General features: G+C 34.6%; 1 protein-coding gene and 1 pseudogene across 1 annotated transcript in view; both read right to left on the reverse strand.

The window, feature by feature from the left end:
- Positions 1–23242, reverse strand: part of ROBO1 (roundabout guidance receptor 1) — a 1107232-nt gene that overhangs the window by 151773 nt on the left and 932217 nt on the right. The gene's annotated exons all lie outside the window — the stretch shown is intronic.
- LOC117037505 (PRELI domain containing protein 3B-like) lies at positions 709–8610 on the reverse strand (annotated as a pseudogene).

Raw genomic sequence — 23242 nt, forward strand, 5'->3', positions numbered from 1 at the left:
AGTCGTATTTCAGATGTAGATTTTCTTTTTCCTGTTTTTCTATCTCTTTAGAAAAATCTTTATTTTTTTTTATTGAATATATTTGACATGCAACATTGTATATATAAATTTAAGGTCTACAACCTGTCCCTTTGATACATTTATATATTGTAATATGATGAACATTGTAGTGCTATTTATCACATTACATAATTACAGTACAATATTATTGTCTATATATATTGTATTATACATTAGATCACTATGGCTTATTTATTACTCATTGCAAGTTTGTACCCTTAAACATCTGCTTTATATCCCCACAACCCCCAAGCCCTGGTAACTTACCATTTTACTCTCTGCTTTATGAGTTTGTCTTTTTTTAGATTCCACTTATAAGTGACACCCTACAGTACTTGTCTTTCTCCGACTTGTCTCATTTAGCGTAATGTGCTTAAGGTGCATCCATTTTGTCACTAATGGCTGTGGATTTTTTTTTTTTTTAATTTTAGATGATCCCTTTTATTTAGAAATCCTGAACTTCTTTGCTTTGATTAAAAAAACACACAAAACAACAACAACAACAACAACAAAAAACCACATGACTTTTCAGCTTATTACCTAAAAACAAAAAAAAATCTACCTACAACATAGTTGCAGCTTTTACATAACAAATATATTGCCAACTAGTAGATACCCAGTGTACTGGGCGTTATATGCAAACTATTATCATCGTTTCTCTACAAATGCTGCTGCTGCCATCGGTGTCCTTATGCCCCTTCTTATCAAATCTGTCAATTCTTTAATCTCAGCATTTAATGTATGTATTACCCATTCCATTGCTTCTCGGCCTTTATTAACATTGGAAGATACAATACTTGCCATCAGTCCTTCAAGATAACTACTAAGACTGACCCCTTTCACAGTGATTATGGCTTCAAAACAGGTTTCTTCTGGGTCCTGAGGATGTGATGTGTTATGTAAGTCTCTCATCTGATGAAACCATATTTGTAAATGAAATATTGGTGAATTTAAGTTCCATTGTTTTCTATACAGGATTAACTACAGAATGCTCTTGCACATATGTTTTGGTTCTTGGGGCACCAATAAGAGATTAATTTCACAATGGAAGGCAGGCTCCCCTCTGTGCTAAGAAGTCCAGGGCTGTGCAACTTTCCAGAAGGATCTCTATGTCTGTCCAATACATCAACTTCAACCTCACTTGGACTCACAAGGTTTGGGTATTTCTGTAGCTGTTGGTAGCTGTTGTAACAATTTCTCAGGGGTGATCAAAGACATGCTCCAAAGTCCAGGTGTTCGTGGAACCAACATCCTGTGCGATGTCCGGGTGGCACAAGCAGGCAAAGTGGCCACACTTGCCCCCGCCCCCACCCCTACCACCCAGCTGCCTGCGCAGCACGCCCGTGCTGTTGGTCCCGCCAGGAACATGTGGATTTTCAAGAGACAATGCACTTAAAAGCACAGGAGCATTTTTAAAAGATTTTCAGTTTAATTAAACGGAGAAGAATATAGTGATATGTTGTCCTCAAGTTTTATATTTTGGAGGCATGAGAGAGGTAAATGACAGGCAGCCTAATCTATAGTCTATGATCTCATTTTACATGTTTTTTTAAAAAATAATAGAATGTTTTAGTTAAAAGGGACTTAAAGATCTTTTCAGGCCAAGCCTACTTCATTTGTCACATGGAAAATCTGACTTCAGCAAGGTTAAGTAATTTGTTTAATGCTATAATAACCCAAATAGGTTAAGAAAGCCAATTGACTTCCAATTAGATTATCGTTATTCACTGACAACTAGAACAGAATCCAAAGATAATAAAGAGCTTTGAATAAAAAATAAATAAGTAAATATGAGATGAAAGAGAGTGTATTTCCGAAACAGCTCTAGTTGGAACTTTAATGAAAACTCCTTGACAGACACAAGATTTCCTCATGACGGTTCGTTGGGGAGGGCTTGCTTATTTCATAGATTCCCCCCTACGTCGGCCTCAGAAACCTAACACTTAGAAGGGAATTATAGTGAATGAACTAACCAGAAACAGTCTTGGAGACAAAGAGGAAAAACTGAGGGTTGCTAGATGGGCGGGAGGGGTGGGGGGTGGGGGGGAGGGTGAGGGGATTGGAGGGCAGTCGTTGACCACAGGATGGCCACGGGGTTTGAAAATTAATCTGGGGAACGTAATTTAGCGGTTACCAGAGGGTAAGGGGGTTGGGGGGTGGGAGATGAGGGTAAGGGGGATCAAATATACGGTGATGGAAGGAGAACTGACTCTGGGTGGTGAACACACAATGTAATTTATAGATGATGTGATATAGAATTGCACACCTGAAATCAATGTAATTTTAATAACAATTGTCACCCCAATAAATTTAAATAAAAAAAGGGAATTATATTAATATGCTAAGTAATAGCACTGTATTAAGCATTAACCATCTGAAGGAATTCACAAAATCTATCTCTGTAACAACCATTTAAATGTGATACTATATCTGTGTACTTTCAGTTTAGGAAATCTTTCAAGCTCAGGAATTTCATTCTCAGACTCATGAATTTAGGTTGAAGACAGTGTCATCATAATCTCTGCCTGTCACAGAGATAGAAGGCCTCTACTGATAAATGGCTCATTCTGTCATTATGACAGCTCCAACAACTGACAGCTCTCTTAAGACTGAATACTTACTTTAGTTTAATAGGAAAAGTACAAAAAATAATTTGATGGTTTGGATGATTTTTCTTAGAAAAGTAAAAGACTTAATACGTGAGGAAAATGTAGTTGTAATTTGATTCCAATCTTAACATCTCATCAACAAATCAATGTATATTTATATCTTTTTCCAGTGTGTATTTTAGACCAGTGTTTTTATTGTGTGTGTGTGTGTGTGTGTGTGTCAGTACACATACATATATATAGTTAAGGTGCTACATGGCTAAACAGGAGCACTTCCCTACTAATATTCATATGATAGTTTCAGATCTTCTTTCAAGGTCTGTAAATGGAGATCCCGATGGGATATTGTTGTTGTCCACCCCAAGACTTGCAGGGAAGGCAAATGATTATTTCATTTGGAACAGAGTCTAATCTAAAGGGTTAATTATATATGGAAGACAGAACAAACTAATCTTAAAATGTTAGTTCATCTGTAAGTCAAACTTTACAGGGGTATTAAAATGACTATTTTAAAAGTAATGTTTTAAAATTTAGAAACATTAAATTTTTTATGAAAATAAGTGTGCATTTGACAAAAAGTACTTATAATTCTGTATATATACACAGTAATCTCAGTTGTTATACTAAGCATTACCTTAAACTAAATTTTTTTTTCACTTAGAAAAAGCCACTTTATGAAACTGATTTTTTTTTCACTAAGGGAAAGAGTAGGAGAAAAACTGTCTCAAACTGTCCCCATAAAAGGAAAGCGATAACAAGGTGTATTTTTAGATTATTATAGTAAGTATTAATTTCTATCAAAGTATCACACTAATAAGGTGACCATGGAAATGTTGCACAGTGTAAGATAAATATATGAGCAAGCCAAGGAGATGCAGTCTCATTTTACCATGCACTTTAATAGAGGGCAAAGCTAGTTAAACAGATGGCACTCAGGATTTCTCAATGAATTCAGCATCTGTGTGTACATGTTGCATAAATGCCAATTAAAATGTGTCTCAGTAAATTTACATCCCTTGCTGATAGAAACTAAGCCAATCTTGCTGGCTCAGGATCAAGGTTAAACTTAATCATCTGCTGAACTTGCAGCAAGTTGCTCTCAGATTGTACAGAAATTCCCAGTGAAATAATAAAAACAGAGCTCCTATTGATTTGTATTTATTTATATTCATAATTCACTTCTACAGCCTTGGGCTAGAGCTCAAAGGTAAAAAAGTTACTATCTGTACGACATGGCCAACTACACTTTTAACCACATTTCCAACAAATACTTCTTTGATTAAATAAAATACCTGCTGGAATAAATTTTCCCAACCTCCTCCTTGCAACTTCCTAGTTGAGATAATTGTGTTTTAAGATTATCCTTCAAAATGATCTTGAACAAAGGGAAAAGGCATGTAGCAGTTGGTCTATCATTTACAGAGAAAAGAACAGAGTCTGCTTCAGAGTGACAGGCAGCCATGAAATTATTGGAAACAATTCCTGCTAGAGGAACATAAAAATGACTGCAGCCCTGACATCTTTTTGATACAGTCCTTTTCTTTAGGATCCTCCCACGCTGGCTCATATGAACCTATCTAAATATTTTTTTAGACTTGGTCTTTTTGAATTTCAAATGTTTAATACCTACATTACTCATTCTCAAGAGAAAAATTTGCCTCGTTATTAAAATAGGCATCTCATCACAAGGGAATATTACACAGGCATTAAATACAATGTTCCTTTTACAAATAAGGCAACAAAATGCTCAAGATAAAATGTTAGTTGAAAAAAACACATAAAAACACGTGTGACAGTTTCCAAAACTATATTCCATAAAACACTAGACCAAAGAAAGTCAATTTAATTATGGACTTGCTAAAAAAGAAAAAGATATTTATGTTTGGAAAAATCTATGCATCATAGCCACACTTTGGAGAATTGTAATATACATTAGCATATTAAAAATATTGAAGAGTCCTGTAGTTAAGAAATCCATTTAACTTTGTTGCCCTACTATTTTCCAAATACTTTTGACCATACCAGCTTTATTATATTTATAAATTATTGGAGGGACATCATTTACCACTTTGTAAAACAAAATCCTTAATAATATACTTTGTGAAAGACCAATGTAAAATATGTTTCCAATTCTGTAAAAACACATAACTAAAATACATATATATATATATATATATTTATATAAATATATCTCAGAGGCAAAAAGAGAAAACAAACCATTATTCGATTCTGAGTAGTAAAATTATAAATGATTTTAATCTTCTCCTTTGTAATTTTCTAAGTGGTGATTTGTTATATAGTGAATCTATATTGTTTTTATAAAAGAGAAAAGCATACATTGTACTAAATACCATCCTATTTTATATATTACATAACTATGCATGTGATCATTTCTCATTTCTCTACTACAAATAGCTAATCATCTGGCATTTAAGTCTGTGGAGGGCTGTGTGTTAAAAACGGAATCTCACAAAGGTTGAACAGAGTTTTCATGATTTTACAAATGGAGAAATGGATATTTTGCTTATTATATAGGGGAACCAGGATTCCATCCCAGGCCAGTCTGATGTCAAAACACATACTTTTAACCACTAAGCTCTGTTAAAACCCTGAAGACAAGAATTATGCTTTCTATTAAATATTCCTAAAGTACATCATCACAGTACCATACAATAATAACCAAATAAAACTACTTCTTAACACACGCTGGTTATTAAGTGCAAGGTGTGTATGTTTTAAATAACTAACATTTATTGAGTATGTTATGCCATGCTAGGGTCTGGGCTAAGGATTTGTCAATTTCATTAATTCCCATCTGCACCATGAGTTTACTACTCTTATTATCCCCATTTTATTGGTGATAAAACTAGAAACATATGAGTTTACTACTGTTATTATCACCATTTTATTGGTGAGAAAACTAAGAGATACACAAGTACAAAACCTCGAATACAAACCGTATCAGTTTAATTCTAAATTCATTGCTCTTAAATCACTATATCAGTATGACCCCATAAGAAGGATGCAGTGTTATCCCAATATGCAGTTTTTAAATAGAGTTATTTGTTTAAAAAAAAAAGGGTTAGTAGACAAATTTAGTTTAATTTTCTTACATCAGCATATAGATGTTTATCTAGTTCACTCTTACCTGTTTCTTAAAATGATGAGATTAAACTGTTAATTAAACGTGATGAAAAATCCATTATCATAAATCTACTTAGATTTTGGTAAACGTTTAAACATCTCTTCAAAGAAAAATATTTTCAAAATAAGATGGTTTAAAAACAGTAGTTTATAGTATTCATATTCTAATTTTCTAACTTAGAGAATTGGACAGGGGAAAAAAAAATTCATGAGGGGTTAGGTTTACATTACACTCACTGTGGTGCACTAGATAATCCCCCAAATTCATGCTCTTACATCAGTAATGTCTTCCAGCCTCTACTTACCCTTACTAACCTGTATCTGGCACATAATGGGTACACAAAAATGTTGGATGCTGAATAACTTTATCACATATGATGGGGTGCAGAATACACTACCCAAAAGTACAGCACTTTAAATATTTCAAGATGAAGGAATCTGACAATAAGCAGAGGAAGGACTCTCTAACCTCTCCCTTCTCCCCTAAACTAAAGCAGGTCATAAGACCTTCATGTGAGAATACCCTTACCTCCGAAAAAGGAGGGCCACCGAGAGGGATCGAAACAAACAAGCCTTGCTACTTTTCATCCATTTTACTATCCTTAGCTCATACCCTTTTGTCCTCTCATATTTTTCCATGACTTTCCATTCTTCATTAAACCTGGTATGAAAATGCTCAGGTTTTACTGCTTTTATGGTTCTTCATTTTCTTATGAAGGCTCCCATGTCACGTAAAACTTAAATTAAATACCTGTGTATAATTTTCTCCTATTAATATGTGTTTTCTCCATCCAATTTATAGAGACCCAGCTGGAGAACCTAGAAGGCTGGTAGGAAAAATAATTTTTCTCCCTTAAACACATCTTATTAGATTTAGGACTGAATTGCTTTAATACTGGGTCTTATTTCCATTTTGATATCTTCACTAAGTTTCAATGTCTTGTTTATTGCTACATAACAGGGGTCTGGCACTGTTTCTTTCACAGTAAGGAAACATATAGATATTTTAGAGTGCACAAAATAATCCAATTAATCCTTTAAAAATATCCTAGCAGGCATGCTCATTTCTTTGTTCATTTTCTAAATTAAGAATTTTGCCCAAGAAATGATAGCTTGTACACAGCAGGCTGGGCCTAACTTAGGTGAATCAAATTCCCCAGTCCAGTTCTTTCCATTTATCCATTCATTATCATGTAGTTCAGCTCTGTACCACACGTGATAATGAAAACTGCAACAAGCAAAAGCACCTGCACAATTTATATATACCCCTACCATCTTTAATATTTAAGGGCATGGTGATCCTTTAAGCTAGGTTTAAATATTTCCTTTCAGTGTTTTATTCATTATTGAAGCAAAGGTACTTGTGACACATTCTCCTTTTTTAAAAATATTTTTATTAAAATATAACACACAATATTACATATTTACAGCTGTATACCATGGTGATTAAAAGTTTATGTAGCTAAAGAAGTGATCACCATAAGTCCAACAACCATCTGACATCATACCATGCTATCACAATATTATTGACTACACTCCCTTATGCTGTACTTTACATCCTCATGACTTAGTATCTGTTTTATACCTGGAGATTTGGACTTCTTTTTCCTCGTCACCTTTTTAGCCCCCTTTCTCATTATTCAATTATACTTGACATTCAATATTAATTTATATTAATTTCAGGTATACAGGATACTGGTTCGACATTTATATTATTTTAGAAGTAATCCAGCTGACTAGTGTAAGTAACTGCTTTTCTCTTGCAGCTTTTAAGAATCTCTCTTTGACTTTAACTTTGGCATTTTAATTATGATGTGTCTTAGTGTGGGCCTCTTTGTGTTTATCTTGTTTGGGACTCTCTGAGCTTCCTGGACTTGTATATCTATTTCCTTTGCCAGATTAGGGAAGTTTTCTGTCTTTATTTCTTCAAATAGGTTTCCCATTCCTTGCTCTCTCTCTTCTCCTTCTGGTATCCCAGTGATGTGAATGTTGGAATGCTTGATGTTATCCCAGAGGCCCATTAAGCTATCCTCAATTTTTTTTTTTTTGATTCTTTTTACTTTTGGCTGTTCTAATTGAGTGTTTAATGCTACCTTATCTTCTAAATGGCTGATTCAATCCTCTGTTTTGTCTAATCTAATGTTGATTCCCTCTAATGTATTCTTCATTTCTGACTGGTTCTTTTTCATGTTTTCTATCCCCATTTTTATGTTTCCTATATTTTTGTTGAACTTCTCCCTGAGATCACTGAGCATTCTTATAACCGGTGTTTTGAACTCTGCATCTGGTAGATTTCTTGACTCCATTTTTTTTAGTTCTTTTTCTGCAGCTTTGTTCTGTTCTTTTATTTGGGACATGTTTCTTTATATTCCCATTTTGGCTGCCTTGCTGAATTTTTTTTTCTATGTATTAGGTAGGGCTACAATGTCTCCTGGTCTTGGTAGAGTGGCCTTATGTAGTAGGTGTGCTGTGGGTTCAGTGGTATAGTCTTCCTGGTCACCTGAGCTCTAGGCGTGTCCCTTGTGTGGATTGTGTGTGCCCTCCTGTTATGGTTGAGCCTTGATTGCTGTTTGCACATCAGTTAGAGGGACTGACGTTCGGGCTGAGTGGTTTGGTCATTGGTCCAGATTACAGAGGAGGAGCTGCTCTGCAGGGGCTCATCCTACAGAGCAGGATTTCCTTCAGCAGGGCTATGGTTCCTGCCCAGTCTGCCCTTTGCATGTGTCATCCTTGGAGGAGGCTGGGTGATGCTCCGGCTCGATCTGAAGCTGGTCGCCAGATGTGCCAGCCCTGGCATCTCCCGGGAGGGGCCCTGCCACAGGCCAAGATTAGCCACAGAATGTGCCCTGCCCGGGGCTACGTAGCACAAGACACAAAGCAATCTGTACACAGGTGGCTGACACCAACACTGGGCTTGGAGGTGCCTGGAGAAGCCAAGCTGCAAATCGAGGCTGGGTGCCACTATTGGCGGGGTTGGGACTGCTCAGCAAGAGGTTTGGGGAAGGCCAATGCCAAATCCTGTTTGCTTGGGTTTTGTGAACTTTTGAGAGATTTTAGGAAAGTCCATAGCATGAGACAAGATAGGCTGTTTGTAACGAAAAGCCACTGGATGGGGTTTGGGTGTGCCCAAAAAATGGGTAGGATTGAGTCTCAGGGAATCACCAGGTCAGGTGAAGAGTGTTAGCCAGGGCAATGGAGACTCAGTTATGGTGCCCCCTGTCTGCATGCTGGAGGGATGACAGCTTAACAACAACAAAAACAACAATGGATTCTGTCAGCACTTCTGTCTGTAAGAAAGCTATCCCTCTAGTTCTTGCCCGGCAGCGAGAAGATTCAATTCCTCCCTGGAGGTCCCTGGCGCCTTTCAAGCTGCTGCTCCAGTACTGGATTCAAAGTGAGTGAGTTTGTCAGCAAATAAATATATGCACAGGTCCTTTAAGAGGAACGGCTGAGATTCTAGCTACCTCTTTTCTCAGTTAGCCATAATCTCCAGTGGTTTTCACAGCCATAAGTTATGGGGACTTCTTTCTTGGGCACTGGAACCCTGGGCTGGGGAGCATGGTGTGGGGCTGGGACCTCTCGCTCCTCTGGGGGTGGAAGCTATTCAGCAGAGATATACCTCTCAACTTTTAATGGTCACACGCAGTTGTGGGACCAGCCCATTCTGTATCTCTGCCCCTCCTACCAGTCTTGAGGTGGCCTCTTCTTATATCCTTAGTTGTAGGGCTTCAGTCAGACTAGACTTCACGAGATTCTCAATGAGGATTGTTCTGTAGTTCAGTTGTAATTTTGATGTGATTGTGAGAAGAGGTAATCACAGTGTTTACCTACTCTACCATCTTGACCGGAAAAAATCACTTCTATTGTTTAAACATTCTTTAATAGAAAATTAAAATGTATCACGTGAAAGTATCAAAGGAAGCTCACTTTAACTTCTATATCCTGATAAACATTAGTTTTTATAAAACAAATAGAAAAAGGGATACACAGTTCAAAATCTGTCCCTTGCTCAACAAATTTTAAAAACATCAACAGTTATCAGCAGTAATCCCTGAAGTGACTCTATTCACTCCACATAGGTAAAAACATTCAGAAATATACTTCTATTTACTAAACATGAATGACATGAAAATGTATTATGTATTTAATAAACTTCAGCCAAATATATATGTAGTCAATATCCACTGGTAATTTAAAAATACTCTTTAAGGCAAATTATTAAACAAATTTTATTTACATTTTTAACCAACCAAAGAGCGGATGCTTTCCAATTTTCCTGCATTTAGTATTCTTATGTATCATTCTTATATATCACCCATTGAAGAAATACATTATGTGTACGTATCCCTTTGTATAGGATACCACTGTGTTCCCATCATAAAACAAAGCTGATTAACTGGTAAAACATCCAATAAAATTCTATCTTTTAGCCAGCTTGACCTAATAGGAGTTTTTCCACTAAACTATCCAAATGAACACAAATCTTTGACAATTATATCCCACTAGCTCATGTGAGTAATTCTGTGTTTCCCCAAAAATAAGATCTAACCGGAAAATAAGCCCTGGCATGATTTTTCAGGATGACATTCCCTGAGCATAAGCCCTAATGTGTTTTTTGGAGCAAAAATTAATGTAAGACCCGGTCTTATTTTCGGGGAAACACGGTTGCTAGGGTAGAAAATTGCAGCAAGTATGAAGGTGCAGATGTTCATTTTCAGATGACCAAATAAAACGAGGGAAAGCAAACATTATTTTCCACACTGAATTCTATTTTTATAATACATTTTGCTTTTTTTTTAATACTTTTCTATTAAATATACCCCTTCATATTTCATAGAAGTAAATAATTAAACTAAAACGAGAGGTGAGACTATTAAATCATGCAGTAGAGGGTTGTAGTTATTTCTTTGAATTAGAACTCCACTCACATCCAATGATGTAGTCATTACTCTGTACAAAGAAGCAAAGTTACAGAAAAAAGAGCAATGGCACCTGCCTTTAAATATGTGTAAAGATTGTTCAACTTCCTGAGAACAAAATATAAACTAGCCCAGATTTGGAGAGTTCAGAACTTTTCTAATAAGCTTGCCTTATTTTCTTTGGTGTTCTTTCATGCTACTTCACTATTTTTTAGTATTCTGGCCCCAGTTCTTCTCTGTTGTTTACTGCAGAATTATTGTCTGGGAACCATTTTTGGTCGAGTTTACAGTGTGTTTTTTTTTCTCAGCTGCCTTTGCTATGCTGTTGCCAGTTTCTGTGACAGACAGCTCCAACAGCTCTCAGGGACTGAGAACTTAGCTTCTTCTTCTTCTACTCCTGCTTTTTTTTTTTTTTTTTTTTTTTAAGAACTTAGTATCTTACTTCACAGGACTGAGGGAGTAACTGCAATCCTGTTAGCTTTCCATTTAGGTGTTATTCTACCCTTGGGAATTTAAAGCACACTTATGAGTCAGAATCTTATCCTATAGTTACATATTACATTATACTACATTATAGCATGTTATATCTATTTATGTTTTGTCACTTTTCCCTCACATCTAATTTCACACGTCTTGTTCGATGAATGACTAATGCATGAACCTCGCCTCTCCCCATAAGGCAATTCCTCCATGTGAAGAAATCCTTTAATAGAGTTTCAATGAGAAATTAAGCCTGGTGGTTTTTAAACATGATTCTATAGACAACAAGTAAACCTTGGTTATTACTGGCAAAAAAAATATACTCACCTGCTGACGTGGTATTTTTCCTACAAATTTAGTTATGTTAAATTAAAATGTATAAATCAGGACAGTACAGTGTTTAAGACAAGAGATTCTGGAGCCTGACTGCCTGGACACAAAACTTGACTCTGCCACTTACTTAGTATATGTCTTTGGACAAGTGGCTGAACTGTTTTGGCTTAAATTTCCTCATATATAAAAGAAGGATAATAAAATAGGGACTGGCAATAAAAACTCTATCAGAGAATTGTGAGGATTAAATAAATTTCAATGTGTAACACACTTAGAACAGTGTCTAGTACACTGAATAGTAGCTCGAGATATTGGCTATTATGACTAATATTAATATAGGTGCATGTTCTGTTTAATAAATAATAATGGATTATCCATTTCTTGGATAATTTCTATTATTATTAATTCCATTGGGAGTTTGGTTAGACTGATCTGGACCGTGAGAGGTGGACTATTCTTAGGTGGAGAGTAACATTTGTTTCCCGATTATGCAAAGCTGAGTACCAAGCTGCTGACATGTGCTAATCCAATTAGAATATAAACTGTGTAGACACTTTGGGCTATTCATTAAGACAGCAACAATCTCTTAATATAAATACACTATTCTAATTGATTCCATTCATGAACATTAACTTCTGAGGAGGAGAAGGGAAGTTCCAGGAGAAAGTGAACAGCAATGGCAGTTTGAGGGGGATTTTTAAATGAGGGTCAAAAGACAATGAAACAGAGTCACTGGAAGGCCTATGAGGACATACTTCGTCTGCTCACAATTTTCCCCAGTGCTTATGTACAACAAATGTCATCTGGTACCACATTATTTTTATTACCACTATTATTATTTAAATGGATACATATAATTTAGCCAACATTATTTCTATTTCTTTGTAGTTGAAAGTCCCATAGAATGGTTATAACCAAAAAAGAAATGGCCCCATGGAATTAACTGCTGTTGGAACATGTTACCTAATCCTCTTTAGTGATTATTTCTTTTTAACAACAATTGAAAACAAAAATCAAAATAAGAACTTTGTTTACTTTCCATAAAAACATTTATTTTCATGTGTATTACTAACTTATCATTAACAGAGATTGAAAGCCAACGTCGCATGTTAGAGCAGCATAATAAAATGATACAGTTTCCAAAATGTAAAATTCCTTACCTGATGAAAAAAAAAATACTAACTGTAAAAAATTATCTGGGCTCAGAACAAGTTTAATTTTCCATGGTGCCATTTTAGTCTTTCTTATTTTCTAAATTTTCCACTCCATATACATGTATACCTGTATCTCTCCATTACATAAAAAACATCCCCTCAAACTTTTCCTGAAGTCACTTGCATATCTTACTGCTTACTTGACCACCAAACATTTTTCAGGTTGCCACACATTGCCTTACCTTCTTCGTCCTCATCCTATTGAAACTCTTATCAATTTAGTTTTTTAAAATCTATTAATTGCCCAGATTAGAAAGCCTATTTTCAGATTCCATCCTCCTTTACTGTTTTATGGGTTTTGTTTTTGTTGACCACATCTTTCTCTTGGCACTCGATTCTTACTGTGTCCACAACACATTTCTACTGCTTCTCTTTCAATGTTGCCAACTGCTCCTTTTTGGTCTTTGCTGGTTTTTCTCCATATGTTGTCATTGTGATCGGTGATTTTTAAGTTCTCTCCTTTTTTTTTACATTTTTTGAAATGCTAAATACTCTGCCTGACTGAACGATAGTATTCAATCATATGATGTTCTCTGCCATCCTTACGTTGGAGGTTCCAGTTTCTATAACGCTAGCTCCCATTTCCTTCATATAGAACCACTTGGATGCCTCACACATGGACTTCACCAATAACACTCTCTTAAAAATAAAAAACAATAACCACTTTTATTCCTTGTGTATTTCCTATCTTGGTATATGAGTCCACCAAGAAATTCTAGAGTCAACCTGGAATCCTCACTCTATATCAGTCCCATATTTAAACAGTCACATTTGTCTCAAAACTGTTCTCCCAAACCAGTCATCTTTTCTCCAATCCCAAATTCACATATTAAATCAGATCTTAGCCAATTTGTTTGTCTAGATTAACTCTATGATATAATTCAATCTAAGTGGACTCAACACATAAAATAAAACCCTAAGTGGATACATAAAATATCTAGCAAGGTGAAGCAATGGATGGATTTAGAGTTTTCTACTTGATTCCAATATAACATACCACTCATTTCCCCTATTTTCTCTGTACTCAGGGTTAAATCACTTTTCTAATCCCCTTAAGTGGTTCTTATCCTTGCTGCACACTGGAATGCCCTGGGGAAATAGCAAAATTCAGACGTCTGGGTCCCACACCCAGGGATTCAGTTGTAATTGTTCTAGGATGCAGTCTGGTATTTCCAATATACAGCCAACTTTCAGAACCACCTGTCTAAACGAACAATACCTGCAATGAGTAAGCAACATTCCAGTGTTCCATAAAACAATTCACAGATATGGGATATTTAAGAATTCTAATGAAATGCATCGTTAATCTTAAACTTTTAAATACAATATCATATGATATTTTAAAACATATAGAATTAACATTTTTATACGGTAATACACAGTAAATGAATTTACAAAAGCTGTAATGTACTTGCACATGTTTTACTAAAGAGGCATGTAAAAACTAAAAAGTTTAAAAATGTTTGCTGTAAACTCTGTAGCTCTCCATCACTCAATTCAACTGTCTGCAAAGGGGTCTCCTTTCACCCAGCCTCCCATTCGTGCTGGGCTAAGTTATTATTCTACTGTAGATATTCTCTGAAACATCAAATATGATCTGTAACTCCCTTGCTTTAAAATCTTTATTGACTCCAAGTTGCCTTGTTTAACTCCAAGTTGATTGTTTCACTAAGTAACCTATATTACAAACAAAAGTAGAAATACTTAATATGGCTCACAAGCACCCTCACAGTGTCTCTTTAAGCTCTATTTCTCACTCCTCAGCCTCACTTTTCACTCTTCCATCACCAGATTCAATGCTGCAATATTTTCTCTATTATATAAATATGCCATGTTCCTGTGCACACTTGCTTTCCTCGGTTTACAACAGTGTTTTCCTTCTTTTCCACCTGGTAAACCTCAATGTAATTTACAAAAGAAATAAAACAGAGCTCTTCTCTCAAATGTTCCAGGATTCCTCTAGGCAGTATTAATAATAAACACTGTCTACAAAAGTGTTTATCACATTATACAACAATTATTATCCTACATTTGTTACTTCCTATTAAATATGAGATCCTCAAAGACTAAAATTAACTTATCCATCTTCGTATTGTCCCAATATTTGTAACAGAGTTAAGTATACCACAATGGCTTTATATGCATACTGAATAAATGCATTCAGTCTTTCAATAAATATGCATTGATTGCCTACTATGTGCGAGACACCGAAAATAACAATAAAAAATAATTTCTAAGTAAATAAATGAAGTAAATTTATTTTAAGAATGAATGTTGTTTGTTACAATGAAAATCAAAAGAAAAATAGCCATTCCTACAACAGATAAACAAAAGCAAATCTGTTTTCTTTCTCTTAACAGGAATTCACTGTTAAGCACAACTCTAAACATCTACTATACAATGATAATTATTTTCATAATAGTAATCCTAATGAAATTCAAGATTCTAAAATGTTACCTTAATCCAAAATTAAATTATATCTATTACATGCTTAGGCTCTACTGCATTTTATGATATTCTAACGGCAGAACAAAATTCAGGTTTAATGAAGTAACAGTGCTAGAATAAATTCACTACTTTACAGATGGAAAAACAGATCCATATAAGTAAAATGCCTCACCTTAGATCACGCAACTAGTTACCAACTGAACCACTGATATAAATCCTACCTGCTAAGATTTCACTCCTTAGATCACACCAAACTGATTTCTCTCATGGTGAACCAGGATATCTGGTCCCAGACTAAATCATTTAGAATTACAGTTTGCTGTCCAAAAAACAGAAAGTCATTATGAATAAAATATTGCTCCTCATTATTTAAATGTAGTGAAACTTCAGAAATATAAAACATTATTATGACTCTATGAAATACTAAGTGGCTTTGAACTAACTCAAGGTTTTTAAGCATCAAAAACAAGAGTGATTGCTAGGGAATGGTACCTAATTAATCAAAAAGAAAGACATTTTATTTTGTTATTTTTTTTTAAATGCAGAAAAGTATTGTATTTGCTTTTTTTAAATTTTCCCTTTTTCCCCAATTCTAATTGACATTCAATATTATTTTATATTAGTTTCATATGCACAGCACAGTGTTTAGACATTTATATAATTTATGAAGTGAACGCCCCGATTAGTCTGGTACCCACCTGGCACTATACATAGTTATCACAATATTATTGACTATATCCCCTATGCTGTACTTTACATCTCAGTGACTATTTTGTACCTACCAATTTGTACTTCTTAATTCCTTTACCTTTTGAAAGACATTTTAAATAAAAGGTTTATACTTCTTTTAAAATGCTAGCATATGTAAGCATTATTAGTGTATAAGAATTGGAACCAACACATTAATAATCAGTCATATAGAGATTAAGTGTCGTAGTTAGGTTAGCTGAGTTTGAGAGTGGATTCGAGGTCAGACAACCCACTTACTACTCAGTCTCACTTTCCTTATTATAGAAAGAGGATAATCATAGTGATTATAAATTGCTATAACTAAATGAGATTGCCCATATAAAACCCAAATATCATTGCTGACACATTCTAAAACACTTAATAAATGTTAGCCATGTTATTTTTATTACCAAACACCTAAGGAGCCAGTAGAGACAAACGACTAGGAGCTCAGGCCTTAAGTTCAGACAGGCATCTGCTCAATTTCTGGTTCAAAATGTTTAGCTTTATGATCTAAAAAAAAACCCCACAATACAGTCTAATTATACAAGGCATGATTACTATACACCTGTGAATTTATAAATGATAATAACAATACATAAAATTAATTTGGAAACTTTTAACAATCGACTTAAAAGTGAATTGGAAAAAAAGGTTAAAGTTCTTGTGGTAAAGGGAATATAATAAATATATATTGTATTTTAACAAAGAATAGTAGCAAAAAAATCTTATAAAACTTATTTTATATAGGTTACAATTGGTCCTGAATAGTAAAGTATCTTTATGCCTTACTTCCTTGTAGAACAATTCTGGATGCCATTAGCCACTCAAAATTATAAGGATTACTTATCCAATAACTTAGAAAAGTTTTTCTTGTCCTTGGCTTGATTTTCTCATTTATAATGTGCACATATTCATCTAGATGATTACTAAATTTCCTTCCCATTCTATAATACTTCAGCAATTACTAAGGCAGGACCACCACGTACAGTTGCGTAGGTTATTCACTGCCCAAGTTCACTCAGCAAAGACGACAAATGGGTCTGAAATGTATTAGGTTGGTGCAAAAGTAATTGTGGTTTTTGCAATTATTTTTAACTTTTTAAACTGCAATTACTTTTGCACCAACCTAACAGCTTGAACTCCACTTGCTAAGTTGTGTTCAGGGTCTGACTGCCTAGAAAAAGGAATGATTTTGCATAGGTTGAAAAGATATAAAGTCTAAGATTACAATTCTATAATAAAGTGTTTGAGGTACGTTATAAATACATTCTGATAAACTCCCACTTATGAGTATATTTCTCATTCTTTTAAACTGTTTAAAGCAATTAACAAAGTTTTTGTTTTTTTTCTTTAATTTCTCTATTTACTCCCTTTTAATTTGGAAAACGATGCAGTGAAGACTTTAACCACTGGTAAAATAGACATCCTCTGTTACCTAAGCTCCTCAAGTTAATACACTCCCTTATGGATTGGCTGTCCTTTATCCTTTAACTACCTCACAACTTTCAAAACACTGACCAGTGGATGGTTTATTTGATAACTTTTTCTTTTCTTTTTTTTCTATTAAAGTTTATTGGGGTGACAATTGTTAGTAAAGTTACATAGGTTTCAAGCGTACAATTCTATAATACATCATCTATATATATCACATTGTGTGCTCACCACCCAGAGTCAGTTCTCCTTCCATCACCCATGTGTTGGATCCCGCTTACCCTCATCTACCTACCACCCCGTTCCCCGCTTACCCTCTGGTAACCACTAAACTGTTGTCTGTGTCTATCAGTTTTAGGATAACATTTTCTTAATCATTTTAGCAGTCTCCTTATTCCTTCTACTCCTCATACAGACCTGTCTTGTGTACTTGCTAATTAGACTAATCTCCCTACAAATTCTGCCTTTGATTCAATTCCTCCTTACTTGGAGATAACTATGGAAATCATTTCTCATTTATTAGTACCTTCCGTTTTACAATCTGGCTTGAGAGAAACCTGATTCTTATTATTCCAATAATTTCTTATCCCTAGTAACTTCCACATCTGTCCACCTCACGGTTTCATTGTAGCAGAGTAATGTAACAGTGTGTATTTATCCTCTGTGTACCTGCATTCATTTATCTTGTTTTTCAAATCCTAATGAGTATATAAATGCCCTTTTCAAATCACAGATATTATTCAGCTTCCTTCTTAGCTCACCAGTTCACTAGTCCAAAGAGGGCTGTTGGTTTTCAACAAGTAAATCAAAATCAGAGTCAGTATTTTTTTTTAAGTGCCAATAAAAACAGCCAGTTCTCATTATAAAAACTTTCATTCCAACAAGAGAACATAAATTAAATAAATGTGAGCTACATTTATTTTTTTGGGGAAAAAACACACACAAAAGAAACATAAAATCAGCAGAGAGAAATAGATAAGAGCACAAGAACTAGAGCCAGACTTCCAGATATAAAATTGGGTCCATGACTTACTACTTACTGCTTTCTCTATTTTTTTGCTTTTATCATTAAGGATAACTGCTTATCCTTTTCCTCTTTTCAAAAGTAGTTTCTGTCCCGTGAGTCTGATGTGCATCTTTTTTACAAAAGGGACGTTATTTTTATGGCCACTTATTTTATGCAACAAAGTTTAATAGGAGGAATACATATTAGAAAAATACTTTATGAAAGTGTTTTATAAAACAAGTTTCAGTGACTTTCAAGAACTATTTCCTGATACTATTTTAAAAATTATTTTATATTATCATTTAATTTTATCCTCATGATATCCTTATAACGCAGGTATTATCATTTTTACAAATGTGAGATTCAAGTCTTAGAGAAGTTAAGCAACTAACCCAAAGTCACAAAGTGAACAAACAGGATTTGAACTTAGATTTGTGTAATTCCAGGGCTGGAGCTCCTAAACTATTGGCTCTCAAACTTGAGCTTATGGTCAGAATCACCTAGATGGCTTGATAAAAATGCAGATGGCTGGGATCCAATGCTCGGGGTTTTTCATTCAGTCACTCTAGTGATTCTAGGTGAAACTAAGAATTTGATTCCTAACATGCTCCCAGGTGACACAGATTCTGCTAGACAAGTAACCACATTTTGAGAATCACTGGCCTAAATTATTGAACATGCTGGTTTGATTGTTTAATTAAGTAACCTATAAAAAACTAATTTGTAATCCTGTAAGCACAGATCAGTAATTCAAGTGTGTTGTAATATGATTATTTGTATGTAATGTTATAATCTTTATGTGACTTAACACTTAAATTTTAACTATATTAACTCAAATTAAAGTGTCAACTATTTCAATGACTCCTTGGACTAGAACATGGATAAAGCAATATTTAACATAGTCGAATCCAAGTACCAATTATTTAGATGAAGTATTATTACAGAATTTTTTTTTTTTAATAATCCCATGTGATTTTTGGAAGCAAGATGTTACTGATTTATTAAAGGGGATGTATCCTTCCAAGGTACACAATAACGATAACTACTCTCACTTTGATGGGGTTTTTGTCTATTGATTCACAGTGTTGTGAGTTAAAATGTGATTTAACACATTCTTATGTGTGATTTTCATCTACTAATATTCTCGCATACTGATTTCAGAACAAATTAGAAAAGTAAACTTCAAACAGTCACTCTTGGGGCCTGGAGCATCCAATGTTGCCAAATAAAATATTTAGATCTATGATAGACAAATTCAGCCCCCCACTGAGTCCAATTATATTTCTTAGCTTTTAAGAAGCATTTACCACATTAATTTCTTCTGAAAACAGTCCTATCACAGTCCTATGACAATTTGAGATAATTCCAAATTACCTAATTGTTTACCATTTTTTGGTTATGCTTTAGTTTAAAAAAACAAGTCCTTAGTGCATTTAGTTCTAAAATTATAAAATGTTAGGGCTTCTTATTCAAATTAGCAAAACTGACATCGCTAAAACTAAACCCTAAATTTATAAGACATTAAAAAATAATTGAAGAATTAGAAAAAATCTCTAAGGTACTCTATAATTTCATCAATCAATAAATATATTACAATGAGTATCAGACAAGAGTTCCCAGTATAAAATATTAACAATGTCACAACTAGTTTTAATATTAAAAAGAATACCTCTACCACTTACAGAAAAATAATTAGGAATAGACTCATTTCACTAATATAATATGGGCTGGCCCAAATTCTAAGATACGAAAGATCAGTATTGTCATCCAAAATAATAAACCTATTTAGTAAGTCTAAATAAAGTGCTGAAATTTATTTCTAATGAGTGTTGACTGATCCTTGGCAAATTCAACATGTCATCACTGGTTTTGTGTTCCAGGGGGCTAGAATGAATAGGAGCAAGATTAACACTTTTAATGATGAAAATAAAGAGAGAAATTAAAGCTAAGATACTGATAATAACATTCTCATTTTAAAAGCATTACTTTGGACTTCAACTTTTGGCTCAAATTTGCAAATGAAGTTAGGGTTCAACTATGAACTAATCTTTCAGTGAATAAGAATGAATACTTTTCCATCATCTCTCGGCACCTTAGAATGAAGAAGCAATGGACTCATTCTCTGGAGTGACTTGTGACTGACATTTTGAGCGGCACAGATCATATTTCACATCAACATTAAAAAACAACACCTTTAACATAGAAATGATAGGTGTCATGGTGTGGTATCAAAAATTTCCCACCTTCTGCTTTTACTGTATCCTTTGGGAAATTATAAAGGGTCTACCCTTTATTTTCAATCTCTTCCATACTCTTCATCCTCTTTTGTCTTAAAAAAAAACCAAACATCTGGTTAACCTGAGAGAACACTGGCAGACTTTCACTCACTCAGTTTTCCAATACTAGGAAGGAGTACTAACATTTGCTTTCAAACTCACTGAGACCTTTAGTTCATTGACGTACACTCTCAACAACAAAAAACACCCCCCTATTTATACAGTACAAGCCATTCATACATACAACTAGCTATCCTTCATCATCACTTTAGCTACCACCTCTGATGTATCAGGACCTGGACACTTCAATCCACAAATACTCCCCACAGGCTCCCGAATTCTACCAACATCTTCTTTTAGCATAACATCTATATAGATGACTCATGCAAAATCCTCGTGTTTTTTTCTTTTTTTTAATACTTTTAAGGTTTTTAAAATATCGCTAACATACATTATATTAGTTTCAGGTGTAGACAATAGTTATTCAACATTTATATACCTAAAGAAGTGATCACTGTAAGTCCAGCAACCATCTGACACCATACCACACTGTCACAATATTATTGACTACATTCTCCATGCTGTACATTACATCCCCAGGACTTATTTGTTTTATATCTGGAGATTTGGACGTCTTACTGCCCTTTACTTTACCTCCCTTTTTAAATTTTTCAATTACAGTTGACATTCAATATTATTTTGCATTAATTTCAGGTGTACAGATGTTGCTTAGACATTTATATAATTTACAAAGTGATCCCCCCCATTTCTCTTGTACCCACCTAACACTATATACAGTTATTACCTTATTATTGACTATATTCCCTATGCTTTATTTTATATCTACACGGCTATTTTCTAACTACCAATTTGTACTTCTTAATCCCTTCAACTTTTTCACTCTGACCCCAACCACTCTCCCATCTATCACCCCAAAAAAATCTAGATGGGTATCTGATACTATACATAGTATTATAATATAAATAACAATATCCCTTATGCTGTACCCTACATCCCCATGACTACTGTGTCACAACAATTTATGCTCCTTAGTCCCTTCCTATTTTTGACCCACCACAACACCTCTCCTATCTGGCAACCAACAAAATGTTCTCTGTATCTTTGAGTTTATTTCTGTTTTTTGTTTGTTTATTTTGTTCTTTAGATTCCACATACAAGGAAATGACATTGCATCTGTCTTTTCCTCTCTGACCTACTTCACTCGGCACAATACCCTCCAGGTCCATCCATGCTGCAGTGGATGGCAAGAACCCATTCCGTTCCATGGCCCAGCAATATTAAATTGTATATGTGTATCACTTACTCTTTATCCACTCATCCAATCCATTGATAGACACCCAGGCTGCCTCCACACCTTGGCCACTGTAAACAATGCTGCAATGAACATATGGATGCACACGTCCCCTCAAAGCAGTGTTTTGGGGTTTCATAAGAAATAATCTTAGTGGGATAACTGTGTCCTTCTTTGTCTCTTGTTACAGGCTTTGTTTTAAAGTCTATTTTTTCTGGTATAAGTATTGCTACCCCAGCTTTATTTTTTCCATGAAATATTTTTTTTCCATCCTTTACCATTAGTCTGTGTGTATCTTTCAATCTGAAGTGAGTCTCTTGTAGTCAGCATGTGTACAGGTCTCATTTTCTTATCCATTCAGCCACCATATATTTTGATTGGAGCATTTAGACCATTTACATTGAAAGTAATTGTTGACACATATGTAGTTATTGCCAATTTATTATTGATATTTTTGATCCTCTTTTCTTTCCCTCTTAAAGAAGTCCCTCTAAGATTCCTTGTATACTGGTTTGGTGGTGATAAACTCCTTTAGCTTTCCCTTGTCTGGGAAGCTCTTTAAGTATCCTTCAATTATAAATGACAGATTTGCTGGGTAGAGTAATCTTGATGGTAGGTCCTTGAGTTTCATCACTTTGAGTACTTCATGCCAATCCCTTCTGACTTGCAACATTTCTGTTGAGAAATAAGCTAGGTATCTTATGGGAGTTCCCCTGTAGGTAACTAATTGCTTTTCTCTTGCTGTTTTTAAGATTCTCTCTTTGTCTTTAACCTTTGGCATTTTAATTATGATGTGTCTTGGTGTGGGCCTCTTAGGTTTCATCTTGTTTGGAATTCTGTGCACTTCCTGGGCTTCTTTGTCTGTTTCCTTTGCCAGGTTAGAAAAGTTTGCTGTCATCATAATTTCTTCAAATAGGTTTTCAATTCCTTATTCTCTGTCTCTCTTCTTCTGGTAACCTTGTGATGAGAATATCGGTATGCTTGATGTTACCACAGAGGCCCCTTAAATTATACTCATATTTTTGGATTGTTTTTTTCTTTTTGCTATTCTGATTGGGTGTTTTCTGCTATCTTATCTTCTAACTCACTAATTTGATCCTCTGCTTCATGTACTCTACTGTTGATTCGCTTTGATGTATTCTTCATTTTCATTATTGTATCCTTCATTTCTGACTGGTTCTTTTTTTGTTTGTTTGTTTTCTATTGCCATTTTTATGTTTCCTATCTCTTTGCTGAAATTCTCCTTGAGTTCATTCGTTGAGCATTCTTATAACCAGT

The sequence above is a fragment of the Rhinolophus ferrumequinum genome, chromosome 2 (genome assembly GCF_004115265.2).
Source record: "Rhinolophus ferrumequinum isolate MPI-CBG mRhiFer1 chromosome 2, mRhiFer1_v1.p, whole genome shotgun sequence".
NCBI lineage: Eukaryota > Metazoa > Chordata > Mammalia > Chiroptera > Rhinolophidae > Rhinolophus > Rhinolophus ferrumequinum.